The following is a 21,293-nucleotide window of genomic DNA, read 5'->3' on the forward strand; positions in this document are numbered from 1 at the left end:
ATGTCATTATTCAAAAAGCTATACACTTGTTTCCAATTTGTAATACTTTCGACATTGATATAACACCTAAAATATCAATGAATCCATTCGGCTACCTACACACTACCGCAAGGCCTAAAGCTAAAAACAGACACTTGACTCACCAGTGGCGGACAGGACGGTGATTGGGCAAGCAGCTTGCGTGATGTCCGCGGACATCTGACGTGCTCTCTCATTGGATGCGGTGAAAGCGTGCAGTGCGCCTGGCTTCAGAGACGCCTGCCATCTTTGTTCCTCGCATGAGAGGCTTTGTATCCTGCCTGCACAGTAAGTCCCTCACCCCCACTCATGCCCGTGTCTGTCTCCTGTTCCTCCCACCCCCCCCGCTCATGCCCCGTGTGTCCTTCTTGTCACCCCCACTCATGCTCCGTGTCTTCCCTTTTCCTCCAGCCCCCCGCACACGCCATCGGCACACGGTGGCCAGCGGAGGGCCGAGGAGCGGGATCTGCTGCCTGCACACGAATGCTGTGTCTTTCGACCTCCCGCCCACCCCCCGCTCAAGTCCGTGTGTCTTTCTCCCTCCCGCCCACCCCCCGCTCATGTCCGTGTGTCTTTCTCCTTCCCGCCCACCCCCCGCTCATGTCCGTGTGTCATTCTCCCGCCCACCCCCGCTCATGTCCGAGTCTTTACATCCTCTCATGCCCCGTGTGTCTCTCTCCCGCCCACCCCCCGCTCATGCCCCGTGTCTCTCTCCCTCCCCCCGCTAATGCCCCGTGTCTCTCCCCTACCTCCCCTCATGCCCCATGTGTCTTTCCCTCCCCCGCTCTTGCCCAGTGTGTCTTTCCCCCTCCCGCCCACCCCCGCTCTTGCCCCGTGTCTTTCCCCCTCCCGCCCACCCCCGCTCTTGCCCCGTGTCTTTCCCCCTCCCGCCCACCCCCGCTCTTGCCCCGTGTCTTTCCCCCTCCCGCCCACCCCCGCTCTTGCCCCGTGTCTTTCTCCCTCCCGCCCACCCCCGCTCTTGCCCCGTGTGTTTCTCCCTCCCGCCCACCCCCGCTCTTGCCCCGTGTGTCTCTCTCCCTCCCGCCCACCCCCCGCTCTTGCCCCGTGTGTCTCTCTCCCTCCCGCCCACCCCCCGCTCATGCCCCGTGTCTCTCTCCCTCCCGCCCACCCCCCGCTCATGCCCCGTGTGTCTCTCCCTCCCGCCCACCCCTCGCTCATGCCCCGTGTGTCTCTCTCCCTCCCGCCCACCCCCGGCTCATGCCCCGTGTCTGTCTCCTGTTGCCCCCCACGCCCCCCGCTCATGCCCTGTATCTGTCTCCTGTTCTCCCCACCCCCGCTCATGCCCCTTGTCTGTCTCCTGTTCTCCCCCCGCTCATGCCCCGTGTCTGTCTCCTGTTCCTCCCACCCCCGCTCATGCCCCGTGTCTGTCTCCTGTTCCTCCCACCCCCCGCTCATGCCCCGTGTCTGTCTCCTGTTCCCCCCACCCCCTGCTCATGCCCCATGTCTGTCTCCTGTTGCCCCCCGCTCATGCCCCATGTGTCTCTCCTGTTGCCCCCACCCCCCGCTCATGCCCCGAGTATGTCTCCTGTACCCCCCGCTCATGCCCCGTGTCTCTCTCCTGTTGCCCCCCACCCCCTGCTCATGCCCCATGTCTGTCTCCTGTACCCCCCACTCCGCGCTCATGTCCCGTGTCTCTCTCCTGTTGCCCCCACCCCCCCGCTCATGCCCCGTGTCTGTCTCCTGTACCCCCCACCCCCCGCTCATGCCCCGTGTCTCTCTCCTGTTGCCCCCCACTCCCGCTCATGCCCCGTGTCTGTCTCCTGTTCCCCCCACTCCCGCTCATGCCCCGTGTCTGTCTCCTGTTGCCCCCACCCATGCCCTGTGTCTGTCTCTTGTACCCCCCGCTCATGCCCCGTGTCTCTCTCCTGTTGCCCCCCACCCCCTGCTCATGCCCCATGTCTGTCTCCTGTACCCCCCACTCCGCGCTCATGTCCCGTGTCTCTCTCCTGTTGCCCCCACCCCCCCGCTCATGCCCCGTGTCTGTCTCCTGTACCCCCCACCCCCCGCTCATGCCCAGTGTCTGTCTCCTGTACCCCCCAGCCCCCGCTCATGCCCCGTGTCTCTCTCCTGTTGCCCCCACCCTCTGCTCATGCCCCGTGTCTGTCTCCTGTTCCCCCCACCCCCGCTCATGCCCCGTGTCTCTCTCCTGTTGCCTCCCACCCCCACCCGCTCATGCCCCTTGTCTGTCTCCTGTTCCCCCCACCCCCGCTCATGCCCTGTGTCTCTCTCCTGTTGGCCCCACCCCCCGCTCATGCCCCGTGTCTCTCCTGTTGTCCCCCACCCCCCGCTCATGCCCCGTGTTACCCCCACCTCCCTCTCATGCCCTATGTTTCCCTCGTGTTACCCCCACCTCCCTCTCATGCCCTATGTTTCCCTCGTGTTACCCCCACCCCCCTCATGCCCCGTGTCTCCCTCGTGTTCCCCCGCTCATGCCCCTTGTCTCTCTCCTTCCCCCCCACCCCTGCTCATGTCCCGTGTGCCCTGTACCCCCGCTCATGCCCCGTCTCCCTCGTCTTCCTCCCCACCCCCGCTCATACCCCGTGTCTCCCTCATGTTCCTCCCCACCCGCTGCTCATGCCCCGTGTCTCTCTCGTGTTCCCCCCCACCAGCGCTCATGCCCCGTGTTTCCTTCCTTTTCCTCCCCACCACCTGCTCATGCCCCGTTTGTACCCTGTTCCCGCTCACCCCCTGCTCATGCCCATGTGTCTCCCCTGTTCCCCCCCGACCCCCGGTCATGCCCTGTTGTGTTCTTTATACACCCTGCCTTCCCTTTCCATGGTGGCCATCTTGGTAAAAGATTTTCCTTCCTACACCGGGGTGTAGAAAGGAAAATGTTTTTGTTTTTTTTACCACCCGGCGTTCCCACTTTGAGGACATACGATGTTAGTGGTCTTCATCTATTGAAAAGGATGTTATGGTTAAGTTGCGCTACTAAAAACCTATGAAATTCAGTGAAAAAACTTTGTCAAAGGGACGTTATGGTTCCAAGTAAAAACCGAAAAACCCTTGAAATTCGCCAGCTATGTTAAGCTAAGCAACCATAACTCGCGCCACCACCGTGCCCTGCTAAAACGAACACCCAGGACATCAAAGATGACATCACAAATGTCATTGATGACATCACATGTCTGGCTCACTCTTTTTTTCTTTTGCTGACATCTAGGCCACATGGTTTTCTTCAGTAACAGTCAAACTAAATTTTTTATTTTATTTGTAGATGTATCCTTCAAGTAGGTTCTTACAGTAATTCCCTTAGAGTCCAGTCACATCATATGAAACATATACATACGGGAAGACACAAGCTTGAAAGACAGCAATCCTTTTTGTGCATAAAGATAATCAATAGACTTATGAGCACTTTCTGATAGTTCTGTTTTTTTTTTTATGGCTGTACTTTCCCTGTGGGTCCAATCACATCAAGTGATACATATACATAGGGTAAATAGCAGCTTTGAAACAGAGCAATCATTTATTTGCATGAAAATAATCAGTTAAGTTATGAATTGTTTCTGCTACTACTTGTGCTTTTTTGCTAACTTCACTTTCCCTGTATATACCCATATTGGTATGTGTTCTTGTGTCTTTGTGTTTTGTCTATAGTAATGCAATTATGTAATACATGTGTTTTATTAGCTACGTATTACATATTTCACAGTACACAAAAATCTATTAAAACAATTATCATTTCATTATTCAACATATTAACATTACAAATATTATACCTTCATCTTGTACTCTGCACACAATGTTATGTTTCTGTATGAGTAGCTTAGTATACTAGATAGAACCTCATAATAGAATGCTATTTATATCAATGCATCGTTCAATGCACTAATTAGGGTATGATATTTATTGCAATGATCCTTGACACTTGTTTCGCAACATTATAATAAGAGTCCCTTGTACACATATTTCATGAAAAGTACATACACATGTATTGTCATCAGTGATGTCATCAATGACATTTGTGATGTCATCTTTGATGTCCTGGGTGTTAGTTTTAGCAGTGCACGGTGGTGGCGCGAGTTATGGTTGCTTAGCTTACCATAACTGGCGAATTTCAAGGGTTTTTCGGTTTTACTTGGAACCATAACGTCCCTTTGACAAAGTTTTCACTGTATATAGAGAGCTAACCCTTCACAGAAGCTTCTAGCATTCAACCATCGATGAAGCTGGAGAAGGCGACAGATGTGGTATTGCACATTGCTTGATAAGTTTGCGTGTCCCCCGCCTGTGGAGGACATGAGAAGGGCAGATGTAAAACGCTTTGTTTCTAGAATTGGGTTCACGGATCTAAAATAAAAATTGGGGGGTCCTCTGCGGACCAATGTGCCTTACACAGAGGCCTTTGTGGAGGGGGAGCCTAATGCTGTTATTCAGTCGTAGGACCAAGTAGTCCTTAAGGCATTGTGTTTTGGCTCATTGTCCAAGCTGCAGACAAGAAAAGACTGCAGGCGTGTTGCCTGTGGTCAGATATTTACAAATGGTTTCCTGTCTCCTAGGTTAAAGCACCTTTCCTCCAATACCATTCATACATAGGGAGATGTTATAGGGAGCTGTTGATGCTCAAGAATGAGCTATTGATCAGTTACTCCCACGTATTTGAGGAGACCTTGGCTCTCAGAACTCCTCGATCTCCCAATCTTCCTATTCATCAGCACATTCTGATGCTGAATGGGGGCAGATTGTTCACCATGATCTAGTGTTGCATTAAGCCAGCAGCCTGGTTATTGAGCAGTGGGAGTACCCACCTCAAGAACTGCTGAGGAGTGCTGTCTCTTGATCACAGGGCTGGCATACAAAAGAACATTGAAAATGTTTTCTGTTTGGTGCATTGCAGCAGGGTTGAACCTGTTTGTATTAAAAACTGAAATGATTCTACTGTTTCTTCTTTCAATGGCAAAGAGCGGCCTCCAACATTCCACCATTAAGATTGACCAATGCAGCGATATCCAGGGATAGATTGGACTAGAACCATGTCTCCTAGTTTAGGGAGAAGGTCGTTTGCAACTTAATGAGAAGCCTGCAAATAAAATATCACTGCCTTGTCTAATCATCTGGTTGCCTGCCTTAACCCTTGCACCAGTTTTATCATCTTAGGTGACTTTAACCACTGGTTAGGGCATCAGGACGACCATAGAGGGGCAGATCTCGAATCTGCTTTGTCTGCCTTGGGTTTTTCTCACCTTAATCGCCACCCCACCCATCTCCTAGGTCATACCTTAGATTGGGTAGCCGCGACAAATGTCACTATTACAGACTTGACGGTGAACCCATGATCATGGTCGGATCACCATTTTGTCAATTTTGTCATTCACACAGCCTTCCCAGTGAAAGTCAGAAACAAAACACTGGCAGCTACCAAGGGCAGAAACCCCAAGTCGCTCATCCTAGAAAAAAAATCAATCCCTTAGTCACCTATAGAATGACTTGCCCACGAACTCCGCTCAGAGCTTGGCTAAAGCCCTCATAGACACTTTTACGGACATCACCAACCGGCTTTCTCTGGAGAAACTGAGGAAACCCAAAGCTGCTCATACAATTAAATTCTGGTTCACCCCTGCCTTACGCAAGCTTAAAACCTGTATTCTTAAGCAATATTATATTTGGAAAAGGAACCCCTCTCCCAACTTGCTTGCAGATTATCAACAATTGGCCAGAAAATACAAAACTGCTCTACTGGAAGCGAAGAATTATTAGTTTAACAATATGATTGTCTCGGCCAAGTCTGAGACCAAGGAGCTTTTTTAAAATTCTTAAAGAGCAAGAGTCCACTGTGGCTTCAGAGCTGGATAATGTGGCTAAAGCTAGTGCCTGGTGTCGGTCAATACAGGATGCCATGGGCGCTAAACTCCAGGGCATAAAGTCCAACATCATTATTAAAAAAGCTAGGGCCTCTAATGAGGATATCTCGTTAAATTGCGATGATCCTATGAGACATCCGACTATTCCAGAATTCTCATTCGCTTCTATCACTTTACCTGAGTTGACTGAGGTTGTGAATGATCTCAAAACAACCAGCTCTAAAGGTCACCCTTTTTCTGCTATTATAAAGGCTTGCCCCCGTATTCTGTTGGAAGCTATCCTCCAGTTTGTTAATGCATCTTTCAGAGAGAGCACTGTGCCTGAAAATCTAAAACGGACATGGATGACTCCTGTTAAAAAAAAAAAAGTAGGTCTCCCCAAAGAGGACCCCTTGAATTATAGGCCTATTACTAACTCATCATTTTTATGAAAATACTTGATAGGGTCACCTACAAGCAGATAACCAATCACTTGGAAAGCTTTCCCATTCTCAACTGCCAGCAATCAGGCTTTAGAGCCGGCCGGGTACAGCAGACAAACTGCCCTTCTTGAACTTAAATCTAGGCTCCTGACCAACATGGACAAAGGAGAAGCCTCCCTGCTTATGATGTTAGATCTTTCCGCCACTTTCGACCTGGTTGAACACCAGCTGTTGGTCACCAGGTTTGGAAAAAAGTGCCTGCATTTTCCCCACAGGCTTCTCTCTGGGTAGTCTCTTTTCTTCAGAATAGGCTAAGCTATGTTTGTTCAGAAACAGCGGAAGCAACCATAGTAGCGATCGGATATGGGGTCCTGCAAGGAGCAAGCCTGGCTCCGTGTTTTTACAACATATTCACAGCGTCCTTCTTCGCAATGCTCGAACAAGAAGGCATTTGGTTCACAAACTTTGCGGATGATACCCAGTATATCATCCCCATGACTGGTAACCACGCACTGGAATATAAAAAGAACTTGGTAGTATTACAAGCCCTAGAACCCATATAGAACAGAAAGGGGTCTGCAATGCTACCAAGTTCTTTTTATATTCCAGTGTCAAAAGTACCAAAACTAGACACTGAGACCTATATGGAATAATTTATTTATTTTTCATATAACAACCTTTTAGATTTTGTGATAAGTCACACCAAATGGAAGCAACAACATTAAAAATAACGCTTTTGACTTCCAATTGATGTGCACCTTTTTTAGCGTATTAGGAAAGCAGTGAGAGAGGAAAGGGCGAGTTCTCTTCTATCCCCTAACCTTAGTAGGCGATGCACCAGCGCACCACTAGGGCAAGAACATCTATCATAGGGATTAAGAGAATATCTGTAGGGACAGTGAGTTAACTATAGGGAATTAAGCTTGAGGAATAACTTTGAATAAAAGATATTCTGTCTTTGTTGTGTTAAAATGATGTATGGGTAGAGACAGGATCGCCAACCCATCGACTTTAGTTGTGATTAACTATTTTCGGGTCTAGCCAGACGCGATCATGTGACGCCAGCCCGAAGAACTCCGCACTGGCTCCACATGGAGGCGAGAATTCGCTACCGCCTTTTGTTGATCACATTTAAAAGTTTACTGGGCAAAATGCCCGGCTATCTGAACGATCTCATTACGATCAAGACCTCTTAGAGATCGTTGAGATCCAATCAATCCAAAATGCAGGTGATTCCCAGAAGTAAATCTAAAAGGGTGGCCGAAGCGTCCTTTGCAATAGCGGCAATGGCAGCCTGGAATAGTCTGTGCTGGATCTGAGGCTGGAATCTAATATAGAACCCTTTAAGAAAAAGTTAAAAACTTGGCTGTTTGATTAAGCTAACCTTACTCACCTTTTTCCCTCGGTCTGACCCTCTATAGACTTTTTGTTATTACTGTCTTCTGTGTTGTCCACGCCATCATGCCTCCGGGTCCATTGCTGCGCACCATACATTGACTTAAGTAAAAGTAGCCCATAACGGATGCTAAATTCCCTATGTTCTGCTCCCTGCAGCTGAAACTATGGGAGCAGATTATACAAAGCCCCTCTTTTCTACTCTTACCTCCCTCTCTTGTATCCCTCTTCCTCCTCTTCCACCGAGCTGTGACTTTCAAAGGGGAAAGAGTACCTGAAATGGGTGGCGTGTCCCTGTGGGACATGACTCTGCTGCAGCAGCTCCGAAATTCTTCTTTAGTCATTAGCACTCAGTTGCTTCATCCAGATTGCTGCATGCCGTGTAAGGCATGTTTTCCTTGTTTCTTTTGGAACAAAGGGTCGTCAATACTTCGTCTTTGGTGCCTTTCCTCTTGGCAGCCACATGGCGGTCTCCAATGCAGCCGGTAGGATAACCAGGTGTTGCGGCTCTTGTTGGAACGCGCAGAGCCATTGGCTGTGCGAGCAGTGATGTCATTTTCCCTTCTGCCATGGAGGCAGACAAAGCTTCTCCAGCTGGAAACCAGGCTTTGTTGCTAGCCCATGACAGAGTTGGGAGATGGAAAACAAACAGGCATCTCACTGCCACTGGCCCACTGCCGCTAGCTGGCTTTTGCATACAGATCAAGGCCCAGATACTCCACAGGCCGCATGGTTGGGACGTAGCTTTCGCTTCACCCGCCTCGTGTCTCTGATGCATGCCTGTAATCAGGTTGGGAGGAGAGCGCCCTGCATCCCACACAGACCTCTAGGCGAGGTGAAGGGACTGCCACAGAAGACGAGCAGGGAAGGATCCCTGGATGGTGGCAATGAGTGTGGGTCGGTTTCCAGGCCTTCTGCAATCCCCCTGCCCGCAGCAATAGAAGAAGCCAACTCCTCAGTATGTTGTGGCTGATTAATGAGGCAGCAGAGAAGCAGACAAGTTGTAGGTCGGGGTAAGCTACTTTATTGTGAATCGCCCATCTCAGGCAGGCAAATGATAGTACAGGGGTAGAGACTGGCACCACCACCCAGGCTGTGTTGGTCTCTCTTTCGCAAACTGACTCTTTTGGAACCCTCACTTAGACATAAACATTCTAGATGGAACCTGACGATGGGTTAACAATATAAAGAGCTTTCTGGTGTCACGAGGGAGTCACCACTGCATTCTGCCTCTCAGGACTGCCAGAAGAAATAGACTGCGGCTCGTTGGGGACAACTGGGTTACCTCTCCTACTCGAAAAACACAATTCCAAGAAGAACCTGGCCTCACCTTCATTGCAGACCGGAAGTGTGCGAGATCTTTTGCTGCTGATGCCCGAAAGACTCCATGCGATCTGGACATGAAAATCTTCATCCAGTGACATCAGATAAGCACCCTAATTCTAGCTCTCTCATCTGGGAAGCTCCAGGTGCTTGTGCTGCCCTTTGTTCTTAAGCCACACTGCCTAACTCACCCTCCTGTCCTACTTCCCTGGCAGGCCCCTCACTGTGTTTGTCTGTGGACGAGTCTAGAATAATGGCTCTTCCCTCGTGTGCAACAAGGTTTGGGCAGACAGTTTGCAAGACAATACTGAAAGGAACTCATGGTGGCAACAGTAAAGACAGACACAAGTGATCACAGGTCAAGGGTGTTTATTGAACTGTATGCAAGTTGAAAAAACGCCTAATCTAAACCTCAATCTAAGATGGGAGCAAGCGTCGACCATCAAATGAAAATAAGGCAAACCCTAGTGGTGGTGTCAAATAAAAAGGGTCTATACTAAGAAACCTATTGCCAATACTTGCCACTAATACAAAAAGGGTGTGAGATTGTTTTCAAGAAAAGTAAGAAGTGTTCACAAATATTTCAGAATGCGGTAGCTTGGTACTCCTTCCCTGTGTTTTGAGCACAGGGTAAGGTGAGATCTTGGAGCACAGCACAGACTCGAGCTTTCCCAGCACGAGTCGACAGTTCTGTTCCAGTCTTACAGGAGCCTCGATGGCCAAGACTCGTTGCTCTGGAAATTCTCTTACCTTCGAGGGCCTGACTTATTCAAATAACTAAACAAATGTTTCTTCAACAAAATTAAAGTTTGTTTCTTGGTTTCACTTAGGGTGAGGATTCTTCAACCCTGGCTCCCTCTCTTCCGGGTGCTGACCCCACTTTACTTTCAGCTTCCTTCCACCGGGTTCGCTGTGGCTTTGCCTTCTTTCTCAAATCTTAATGTCTTTGTAAACGGCTCCAGTGGACATCCCTTGACCGGGTTCACCTTTGTCAACACACTGTTTCTTGGGACTTTAGACTTTGCCCCTTCTTCGTTGGCATCCCTCTTCCGGGTTCACTCTTGCCAACTTCACATTCACTTTGCTTTGTGATATGCGGGAATCACTTCTCTTGCTTTATCACGAGGCGGGATTCACTTCCCTTACTTTCTCCACAGTTATTAGGTCAAAGACTTTTGACTGTACAGGGATTTTGCTTGACCTCCTGTATGACCACTTTGACCTAACTTGACGGCTCTCCTATGGCCTTCCGGTATCTGTAGTTTCACTCAGACGGGGATTGACCAGTGTCTCTCGAGTTAACACCCACGTGGTGCTGGTTCACTCTCTAGCTGTTCTCCCCTGTAACACTTCTAGAGTTCTTTGAACGTGGTTCAAGTTGCCACTTTGTGACAGTCATTCACCACAGCCCGGCTCTTATCGTTTCTCCCCTCGACTCCCCGGCTGTGATGAATCGATTGGCTTTCCTCGTAGCTGGAGTCTAGGCTGATACCACGGAAGCAGGAGTCTCCCTCGCTCCCGCTTATCAGTGTCGACACGCTCCGTTTACCATTGACATCTGTTGCAGCACACTTAGGCTATTGTGTCAGAAAACGCTCCAGGTCTTGTATCACCCCTGCGGTTCACGTGTCTCATCCTCACCAAAAGCTTCTGTCCCGTTATACCACCATACAGAAGGCGGGCTTGCGGTATCCACGCTCTACGCACGGAACACATTTGCGTCGGGAACTGCGTTCCCGACGCCTCACGTGGAAGTTGCCATGGAGACTACGTCAGTGGACGCAGCATCTTCCACGTGATAGAAAACGTGTTGGGTCACGTGACCATCTTGGTGCCGGTACTTCAAGTACTTAATGATCTGGCGCCCACTTCTCGCTGCTTCTGATCCAATAGTGACAGCGGTTTTTTCTTGCTCAGATTTAGTGGTTTTGTTTGATCTCGGATTACGTTTACTGGATTGCTCTTGGATTATCCTTACCTGTTCTTGTATCTTGACCTCGGATTGTTTATGGATTATTCTTGCCTAGTGATTTGGTTTTGTCGAAATCGGACCTCGAAGCTTGGGAGACCTCTTACCTTCGTTCTTTCCTTCCTTCCTTTTCCCTCTCCAATCCCTTCCCTGTCCTTCCCCAGGGTGCTGTAGGCGTCCTCATGCCGGCGGGTACAGGCTTGGTGCTGGACTAGAGACTTCCTGAGCACCTTTTAGGCGTCCTCGTGCCGGCGGGAATAGGTGGTTGCTGGACTAGTGACTTCTTACACCTTGGATTGTTTGGTCCACCGAACAGAGGGCAGATACCATCACACTGTTCCTACAGGAAAGAAGAAGGACTTTGCCAGGGACGTTCACTTCCAGGGAAAAAAGGGTAAGAAACCTACCTTTCCTTACCATTATTTCTTCCACTCATTCTCTGGTACTGATTGTCTTTTCTCTTCTTCTGGTCTCCAGAGTACCCCAGTATAGAGGACATTCTTGCATGAAACACTTCTGGTTAAACCGTTTTCTGCAGGTTAGTCTGTTGAGATTTTGTTACGTGTTCTCTTGAAAGGGGTGTATTTGATTGTAATCAGTATAATATTCTGCAGTCGTTGGCTGGAACCTGGAACCATCATCTACCGGGAAGTTGCGGGCCGCTCAGCTCTACGATCCCAACGACTCTACACCATCTTCCGATCAATTGGATTCTTAGACTGTCCTTTCGTACTCCTGAGAATCACATTGGTAGGAAGAAATATATTCTTCACGACGGGTCAACGCGGAACCAGGTTCCCGGATTTCTGACAGAATCAGAAGCCTTATTATGGATGCCGCGAATGACCCGTTGGCCGTTTTGGTTCAGTTAGTGGCCGACCTACGTGCCGATATGACGGCCACCCAGGCTGACACCCACCGGCGCATTGATGAAATGCAAGCCGGTATCAGGGAAGTGGTTACAGGAATACCATCTTTGGCCTCCGCTTCCGCTTCAGGTCAGGCAGGGCCTTCGGTCAGACCTGATTCTACGCATGTGTACATGGCCGCTCAGTTCCCGCTTGCTCCCCCAGAAAGGTTTACTGGGGATCCAAAATCCTTTCGGACATTCATTAACCAATGCAGACTGCATTTCTTGTGTCGGCCTACCTCGTTTCCTGATGCGACTACTAAAGCAGCCTTTGTCTTATCTAACCTTGGAGGTATGGCCGCGGTTTGGGCGAATCCTTTGTTGGAACAAGGCAGTCCGCTGTTGTTCGACTGCGATGCATTGATCAGTGCTATGACGAGGGTGTTTGATACTCGCTACAAGACTCAGGCCACGGATCTGGAATTGCTGAATCTCCGTCAGGGGGACACTCCTTTATTATCGTATTTGGCTAAGTTCAATCAGTTGGTGGCTGAAACTGGTTGGCCGGAAGATAAGAAAGCCGCTCTGTTCTATAAAGGACTGTCGGATACGTTAAAGGATACCATAGCTACGGTTCCGGTGGTTCCTACGTCCTTTTCTGATTTCTTGGATCTAGTACTCCAGATTGATGCCCGACGTACCGAAAGAAAGGGGGAGAAGAGAATGATTACGGTCAATACCACTATATCCCCAATCCCTGTTTCTGGCGGTGACGAGCCTATGCAAATTGGGGCAGTTAGGGGCCCGCTAACGACAGAAGAACGAGAACATCGTAGACGGAACAATCTGTGCTTTTATTGTGGTTCCTCTACTCATCTGCTTAGTGCATGTCCAAAGAGACCCCGCAAGTCGGGAAACGCCAAGGCCCGGTCGTAGAAGGAACCCCTACGCCGAGCTCTTCCCTGCAGGGTTCCTCGTTGTCCACGCCTTTTTACATTGACGTCATGTTGAGTTACGATCAGGTCACTCCTTGGAGTTCTGCAGCTGTTCTTGACTCAGGGGCAACCGGTAACTACATTGATGCCCAATACGTTCGGAAATGGGGTATTCCCTTGTTGTCAAAAAGTGTTCCGGAGGTAGTCAATGCGGTTGACGGTTCAACCCTACTTTCGGGGCTTGTTACTGAACATACCATTCCGTTGTTGTTAACTATTGGCGCCGAGCATTCGGAAATCATCACATTTGACGTCATTATGGCACCGCAATACAAACTCATCCTGGGTTTACCGTGGCTCAAGCTTCATAACCCGGTCGTTAACTGGGAGACCGGGGTTATCGCTTTCAGTGCTCAGCAACGCCCTCGATCCTGCAGTTCCCTAGAGTCCATGTATGAAGTACCTGAAGCTCCTAGTCGGGCGTTGTTGAACTCTGTGGTTACAATCGGAGCTGTTGTTAACACCGTATTACCTGTCGAATACACAAGTTATAAGGACGTCTTTGACAAGGGGAAAGCAGAGATCCTGCCGCCTCATCGGCCCTATGATTGCCCCATTGTTCTCAAACCGGATGCCAAGACACCTTCGGGACGTATCTATTCCCTTACACAAAAGGAAGAAGTCGTCCTTAAAGAATATTTGGATAAAGCCCTCGAGTTAGGTTTTATTCGGCCTTCTCACTCTCCATTTGCTTCACCGCTCTTTTTTGTACCCAAGAAGGAGGGGGACTTAAGACCTTGTATTGATTATCGGGAACTCAATGCAGGTACTATTCGTAATCAATACCCGATCCCGTTGATTTCTGTCTTGCTGGATCAGTTAGGGTCTTCAGAATTCTTCACCAAATTAGATCTAAGGGGTGCGTACAATTTGGTCCGGATACGTCGAGGGGATGAGTGGAAAACAGCCTTTAAGACACGATATGGCCTATTCGAGTATTTGGTGATGCCATTCGGGCTTTGCAATGCCCCGGCCACATTCCAGAATTTCATCAACGACGTTCTACGCGACATGATCGACAGATTCGTTATTGTCTATTTAGATGATATACTCATCTATTCTCCATCCATGGAAGATCATGTACGTCATGTTTCACAAGTCTTACAACGCTTGCGGGAGCATCGTCTTTTTGTCAAACTGGAAAAATGTGTATTCCATGCGAGTGAGGTCGAGTTCCTTGGATATGACATCACCAATAAAGGAGTGCAGATGAGTAGCAATAAGGTGAAAGCTGTCTTAAACTGGCCTGTACCAACTTCAAGGAAGGAGTTACAATCATTTCTGGGGTTTTCGAACTTTTACAGGCGGTTCATTAGACAATTCTCTTCGATTGCTGCACCCCTCACCGAATTGACCAGTAACAAGAAACCTTATTTATGGAACGATAACGCCCAAATAGCGTTTGAGTCTTTAAAAGCCGCGTTCACTACAGCCCCGGTGTTGCTACACCCAAATGTCAAACGTCCATTCGTTGTCGAAGCTGATGCTTCGGATGTCGCGGTAGGGGCTGTCTTGTCCCAAACCTGCGCTGATACCAAGGAGTTGCATCCAGTCGCCTACCATTCGCGCAAATTAACGCCCTATGAACGTAACTACACCGTTACTGAACGGGAATTGTTGGCCGTAAGAGACGCATTTATGATCTGGCGTCATCATCTCCTTGGGACGGAATTACCGGTCCAGGTTTTTACTGACCACAGAAACCTGTTGGCGTTGCAGTCCCTGACGTGCACCACTGCGAGACATGCCCGTTGGCATGAATTCTTTTCCATGTACAACTTTAGTTTGACTTACCGCCCAGGTGTCTTGAATTCCAAGGCGGACGCGCTATCCAGAAGCCTGGGTAATGATGGTTCACGTCCACAGGATGGGTCTTTGTTATTACCTACACAAGTGGTCTGTAGTTGTGTTCTACAACCCACTTTGAAGTCAACGCTCCAGAACTGGGTTGATAAAGAGCCCACAGAACTGGCAGACTATAACATGGATATTCTGCATGGTCTTCCTTATGTCCAGGGTCGAGTTTATATGCCTGATCAGGATACCCGGTGTACAGCTATTTCTTTGTGTCATGACGCTGCTATCGCAGCGCATCCTGGTTCCCAGAAAACTCTTGAACTCCTCAAACGCTGGTGTTGGTGGCCTTCCATGCGAAGAGACGTCTCGCAATATATCTTGACCTGCGCCATCTGTGCCCAGTGTAAGTCCCATTCAGCGAAACCTATGGGGTTATTACAACCATTACCAGTGCCAGCCAGACCTTGGGCGATGATTACCATGGACTTTGTGGTGGAGTTGCCTTTGATTGATGGGTTTGATACCATATGGGTGGTGGTTGACAGCTTTTCTAAAATGTCTCTCTTTGTGCCTTGCCAAGGCCTGCCATCAGCTGCTAAGCTGGCAGAGTTGTTCTTGCGACATGTTTTCAGGTTTTTTGGGTTGCCTGAGATTGTGGTTTCTGACAGGGGGTCCCAGTTCACGTCGCGTTTTTGGAGGCATCTAATGTTCTCTTTGGGGGTAGATGAACGGTGTTCCACAGCGTTCCATCCCCAGACGGATGGTCAAACAGAGCGGGTTAACGCTACCATGGAGCAGTACCTCAGGTGTCTCATCCTTCAACATCAGGAATCCTGGCTAGCAGTTCTTCCTTTGGCGGAATTCGCGTATAATAATTCCAGCCATTCATCAACGGGAACATCGCCATTCTATGCCTTGTATGGGCAACACCCACGCACCCTTCCTCTTGATTGGAATCTACCTGAGGATTGTCCGGCAGTTCAATCTTGTATCAAAGATTTGTCTCTGGTCCGTGATAGGGTGCTGGAACATCTGAAACAAGCACAAGAACAGGCGAAGAAGTACGCGGATCGGAATCGCCGTCCTGCACCCGTCTACATTCCAGGTACACGGGTATGGTTGTCCACTAAGAACCTACGCATTCCAGGTCGACGATGCTTGTTGCCACGTTTTGTAGGTCCTTATGTTATAAAGGACGTCTTGAGTCCATTGGTGGTCAAATTAGAACTTCCGCACTCTTGGAAGATACATCCGGTTTTCCATGTGTCCATGGTTAAGCCTTGTGTAGACAGCACCAGGATACCGGCTTCTCCGTCTCCGATATTGGTTCAAGGGGTGGAGGAGTATGAGGTCAATTCCATTCTTGATACCAGGGTTTCTCGTGGTACCAGGTATTTCTTAGTGGACTGGAAGGGTTACGGTCCGGAAGAACGGACATGGGAACCGGAGCAGAATGTGCATGCCCCGTTGTTGGTTTCCCAATTTTTGGCCTCTCGGGGGCATGGGGGTCCTTTGGGGGAGGATACTGTCAGAAAACGCTCCAGGTCTTGTATCACCCCTGCGGTTCACGTGTCTCATCCTCACCAAAAGCTTCTGTCCCGTTATACCACCATACAGAAGGCGGGCTTGCGGTATCCACGCTCTACGCACGGAACACATTTGCGTCGGGAACTGCGTTCCCGACGCCTCACGTGGAAGTTGCCATGGAGACTACGTCAGTGGACGCAGCATCTTCCACGTGATAGAAAACGTGTTGGGTCACGTGACCATCTTGGTGCCGGTACTTCAAGTACTTAATGATCTGGCGCCCACTTCTCGCTGCTTCTGATCCAATAGTGACAGCGGTTTTTTCTTGCTCAGATTTAGTGGTTTTGTTTGATCTCGGATTACGTTTACTGGATTGCTCTTGGATTATCCTTACCTGTTCTTGTATCTTGACCTCGGATTGTTTATGGATTATTCTTGCCTAGTGATTTGGTTTTGTCGAAATCGGACCTCGAAGCTTGGGAGACCTCTTACCTTCGTTCTTTCCTTCCTTCCTTTTCCCTCTCCAATCCCTTCCCTGTCCTTCCCCAGGGTGCTGTAGGCGTCCTCATGCCGGCGGGTACAGGCTTGGTGCTGGACTAGAGACTTCCTGAGCACCTTTTAGGCGTCCTCGTGCCGGCGGGAATAGGTGGTTGCTGGACTAGTGACTTCTTACACCTTGGATTGTTTGGTCCACCGAACAGAGGGCAGATACCATCACACTGTTCCTACAGGAAAGAAGAAGGACTTTGCCAGGGACGTTCACTTCCAGGGAAAAAAGGGTAAGAAACCTACCTTTCCTTACCATTATTTCTTCCACTCATTCTCTGGTACTGATTGTCTTTTCTCTTCTTCTGGTCTCCAGAGTACCCCAGTATAGAGGACATTCTTGCATGAAACACTTCTGGTTAAACCGTTTTCTGCAGGTTAGTCTGTTGAGATTTTGTTACGTGTTCTCTTGAAAGGGGTGTATTTGATTGTAATCAGTATAATATTCTGCAGTCGTTGGCTGGAACCTGGAACCATCATCTACCGGGAAGTTGCGGGCCGCTCAGCTCTACGATCCCAACGACTCTACACCATCTTCCGATCAATTGGATTCTTAGACTGTCCTTTCGTACTCCTGAGAATCACATTGGTAGGAAGAAATATATTCTTCACGACGGGTCAACGCGGAACCAGGTTCCCGGATTTCTGACAATTGTTCTCGGTCTTACGATTACTTCTGCAGAGGTTTCGTGGGTCTCGTCGAAAATGGCATGGTCGTGTGTCTCCTTGTCAGCCTCTTGATGTTTGTCTCCTTTCTTCTGCTCTTGAACTGCTGGGTCCGGATAACTGTCTCGTTGTGCGGTCTTATCGAAAAGAGATGGAGTCAAAAGCTACCCTTGTCATTGACGCTCTGGTAGTTCGCTTTTGTAGGCAGTGGAGCTAAGAGAGCATGTATTAGTTAACTCTTACAAAGAACACAAGGGAGTGAAATTATTTCTAATCCTAAAATAATGCAATTTATTGGTTAACAAGAAAAATGTGTTTAAAACAATGACATTTGCCATCCTAGGCACAGAGAAAAACATTGCAAACAAATTGCAACAGATTATGCATATTCGAGGGGATTGGGTCCTCCGACGTATTCCATATCTATGACATGTAATCACCACAGCTGTGCTGCTTCGGAAACTTTTTCGGCGTCTGCGTCGATGACGTCGATGCGCCGTCGTCGAGGACCTCGTCCGACGTCATCCGATGTGATAAGTAGGACGCACGACGCCCATAGCCTCAGTTCCGTTTTTTCCGCGAACGTGTTGCTTCGTGTTTCTCGGTTTGAACGCCTCGACTCTTTGGAGTTCTGTTCTTCTCGGTTCTTCGAACCTGTTCGTTTGTGTTATTCCTTCTGAAGATGTCTTCTACTTCGTCTTCGACCCCGCGTCCGGGTTTCAAGAAGTGCGGGGAGTGTGGGTCCAAGATGTCGGTGACGGACTCGCACGACGCCTGCCTCTGGTGCCTCGGGGAGGCCCACGACACGGATGACTGTATCGACTGCCAGTCGCTCACGTCCAAAGCCTTACGCGAACGTAAGAAGAAGTTGTCGGTAGGTCGGGTGTCCAAGCCCCGGAAGTCGAAGTCTGCGGGGCTTTCGACGGATGATTCGAGGGGTGACTCTCCGTGCCATCGTCGGAAGTCTCGTGGGTCTCCTTCTAGGAGTCGGTCTCGCCACTCCTCTGCCTCTTCGAGGCATTCTCGGAAGCGCCGACATCGGTCGTCTTCCAGGTCCTCTTCGGAGGGCTCTGCCCGGCACGTCGCTTACCCCTCGGGCCGTGCGACGCCGGAGGAATGGGCTTCCTTTGGGAAGAAGATGTTGGCGATTCTTGAGTCGCAGGGTACTCAGCCGTCCGCGCCCCCGAGTGGGGTCGGTCGTGTGAGGTCGAGAGACACCGCTCGCAAGAGTGGTCGGCACGAGTCACGGGAAAGGTCCTGTTCGGACAAGGGGACTCGTTCTCGACGTACCCGTTCCAGGTCCCGGTCCTCGACGCGTTCGAGACCGTGTGCACCTGTGAGGTCTTCGAAGAAGGCTTCGACGTCTGTGGCGTCGAGGGCGTCGACAGGTTTTCTCGGGGCTCTGGCTCCGAGGACGTCGTTGATGCCGTCGACGCTCAGGTCGTCGAGGGACACGCTCGGGGCTCCGGCCTCGAGGGCTGTGTCGACGCCGCCGATTCTGGAGGCGCTGCATCTGACGTCGACGCCGATTTCCTCGACGTCGACGCCGATTTCCTCGACGTCAACGCCGATCCTCTCGGCGCCGATGCCGGTTCTCTCGACGCTGGCGCCGATTCGCTCGACGCCTTTCGTGTCGGAGGTACCCCAGGGCACGGGTGGACCCCCTACGAAGGCTCTGGTTAAGAGCAGGCACTCTCGAGTGCCTTCTTTTCGCCACCTGGATTATATTTCAGAGGCGGATGAGGATTCTGATGGCCTGGTTCCTAGTCAGGTTCCGGATGACATTGTCTCGGGCCATAGTCAGTTTGACGAGTTGAAACAGTCACTGCATGATGCCAGTGGACTGGACACCTCTCCGGAGGTGGAGTTTTGTAGGCCTGAGCCTGGCTCTCATGCTGATTCCTCGTACCGGCGCCTTATGGCTAGGGTTTCTGAGTACTTGGGATGGTCTGCTCCCCCAGGGGAGTTTGTGCAGGATGATCTGACGGACATCCTTGATGTTGGTCCCCCAACTGACCCGGTTCTGCCGTTCCATATGGCTTTACAGAGAAGGGTGGCGGCGGCTTGGACTGCTCCGGAGAGTCTCCCGGCGGTGGGCAGATCCTTGTCGCGAAAATACCGTCCAGCCAGTGGCGACCCCTGCTACTTGACCAGGCACCCCACTCCGGAGAGTTTGGTGGTGCAGGCGGCCACGGCCCCGGCGAAGCAGGCGTCGTACCCTACCATCCCTCCTGATAGGGACGACAAACGTTTTGATGGCTGGGCGAAGAAAGTGTTTTCTTCTGGTGGTATGGCGCTTCAGGCGGCCAACTCCATTTGTGCCTTGTCACGTTTCACGCACACTCTGTGGAACTGTGTTGCGTTAGCGGCTGAACATGTTCCCGAAGGGGATGAACGGGATGGTTTCCTTGCTATGGTCCAGGATGGGTAAGGATGCCATGTGTGAGTCCGTTCAGTCGGGTTTGGACTTAGCTGAATGCGTCAGTAGGTCCATGGCGGCGAGCACCGTGATACGCAGGTTTGCGTGGTTGCGGAAGTCGGGGTTTGCGCCTGATGTGCAGTCCCGGCTCCTCAACATGCCCTTTGATGGTGAACACCTTTTTGGCAGCAAGGCTGACGAGAGCCTTGAGAGGTTGCAGACCTCAAAAGCTGCAGCGAAGTCGTTGGGCGCTGCAGTTCGCCAACCTCCGCCTTTTCGTCCCAGGGGACAGCAGTGGAGGGGTGGTTCCTTTCGCTATTACTCATCCTTCAGTAAAGCGAGAGGAGCTGGCAGTCAAAGAGGCCAACGCAGGGGTACCAGAGGTGGACGACAGGGTACCCGTGGTGCCAAGGCCGCTCGGGCAGTTGCCTCTTTGCCCTCAGGTAACGCCGCAGCCGCTCCCGCTCAGTCGTGAGGCCATGTCCCATGGTTCGCCGGTTGGGGGAAGGCTGGCGCAGCATCTTGTAGAGTGGCAAGCCATTACTTCAGATGTGTGGGTTCTGGAGATCATAACCCACGGCTACTGTCTTCCTTTTCGGCACAGGCCTCGCGACAATCCACCGGGGAACCTCTCTTTGCAGAGTCCGGATCCGCTCCTTGCGCAGGAAATTCAAGCCCTGCTGGAGAAAGGCGCCATAGAACTGGTGCCTGTAGCGGAGAGGAACAAGGGATGGTATTCCCCTTATTTTTTGGTTTCGAAGAAAGACAGGGGATTGAGACCCATCATGGACTTGCGCGGTTTGAACAAACTCCTCAGGAAGGACAAGTTCAAGATGGTTACTCTCTCTCAAGTCCTCCAGGCCCTTCAGCTTCAGGACTGGTTGGTGTCACTCGACCTCAAGGATGCTTACTTCCATGTGCCGATCCATCCCAAGCACAAGAAGTACCTGAGGTTCGCGGTTGGCGACTCGCACTTTCAGTTTCGGGTCCTGCCGTTCGGTTGACCTCCGCCCCGAGGGTTTTCACCAAGCTCATGGTGGTGGTGGCAGCGCATCTCAGGCAAGGGGGGATTCACGTCTACCCCTACCTGGACGATTGGTTGATCAGGGGGAGCTCTCCCGAGCAAGTCCTGGATCATCTATCGATCGCCTGTCGCTCCCTTCACAGGCTGGGCTTCTCCCTCAATTTAAAGAAGTCCCATTTGACGCCAACACAGCGGCTCCAGTACATCGGAGCAGTGCTCGACACTTCCCTGGGGCAGTGTTTTCCTCCCCAGGTGAGGGCTCTTCACATTCAGCAGATGGTGCACAAGTTTCAGCATGCCCAGACGCTCCCAGCGTTCGAGTTCCTGAGGTTGCTCGGCCTCATGGCATCCTGCATTCTTCTGGTGCCAGAGGCTCGCCTGCGTATGAGATCTTTGCAGTGGGCACTCAAGACGCAATGGTCGCAGTCCTCCGGCAGGATGTCGGACTCGATTCAGGTGCCGTCCTCGGTCGCCCGGGACCTTCTGTGGTGGGCCGTCGAAGGCAACTTGATGAAGG

The 21,293-nt window shown here is 50.6% G+C and overlaps 1 protein-coding gene across 4 annotated transcripts in view; it reads left to right on the plus strand.

Annotated features, from left to right (window-relative positions):
• EDC3 (enhancer of mRNA decapping 3) overlaps nt 1–21,293 on the plus strand; it is a 787,882-nt gene that overhangs the window by 521,103 nt on the left and 245,486 nt on the right. The window lies entirely within an intron of this gene.

This window comes from Ambystoma mexicanum, chromosome 11, assembly GCF_040938575.1.
Source record: "Ambystoma mexicanum isolate Mex_15411 chromosome 11, UKY_AmexF1_1, whole genome shotgun sequence".
Lineage (NCBI taxonomy): Eukaryota > Metazoa > Chordata > Amphibia > Caudata > Ambystomatidae > Ambystoma > Ambystoma mexicanum.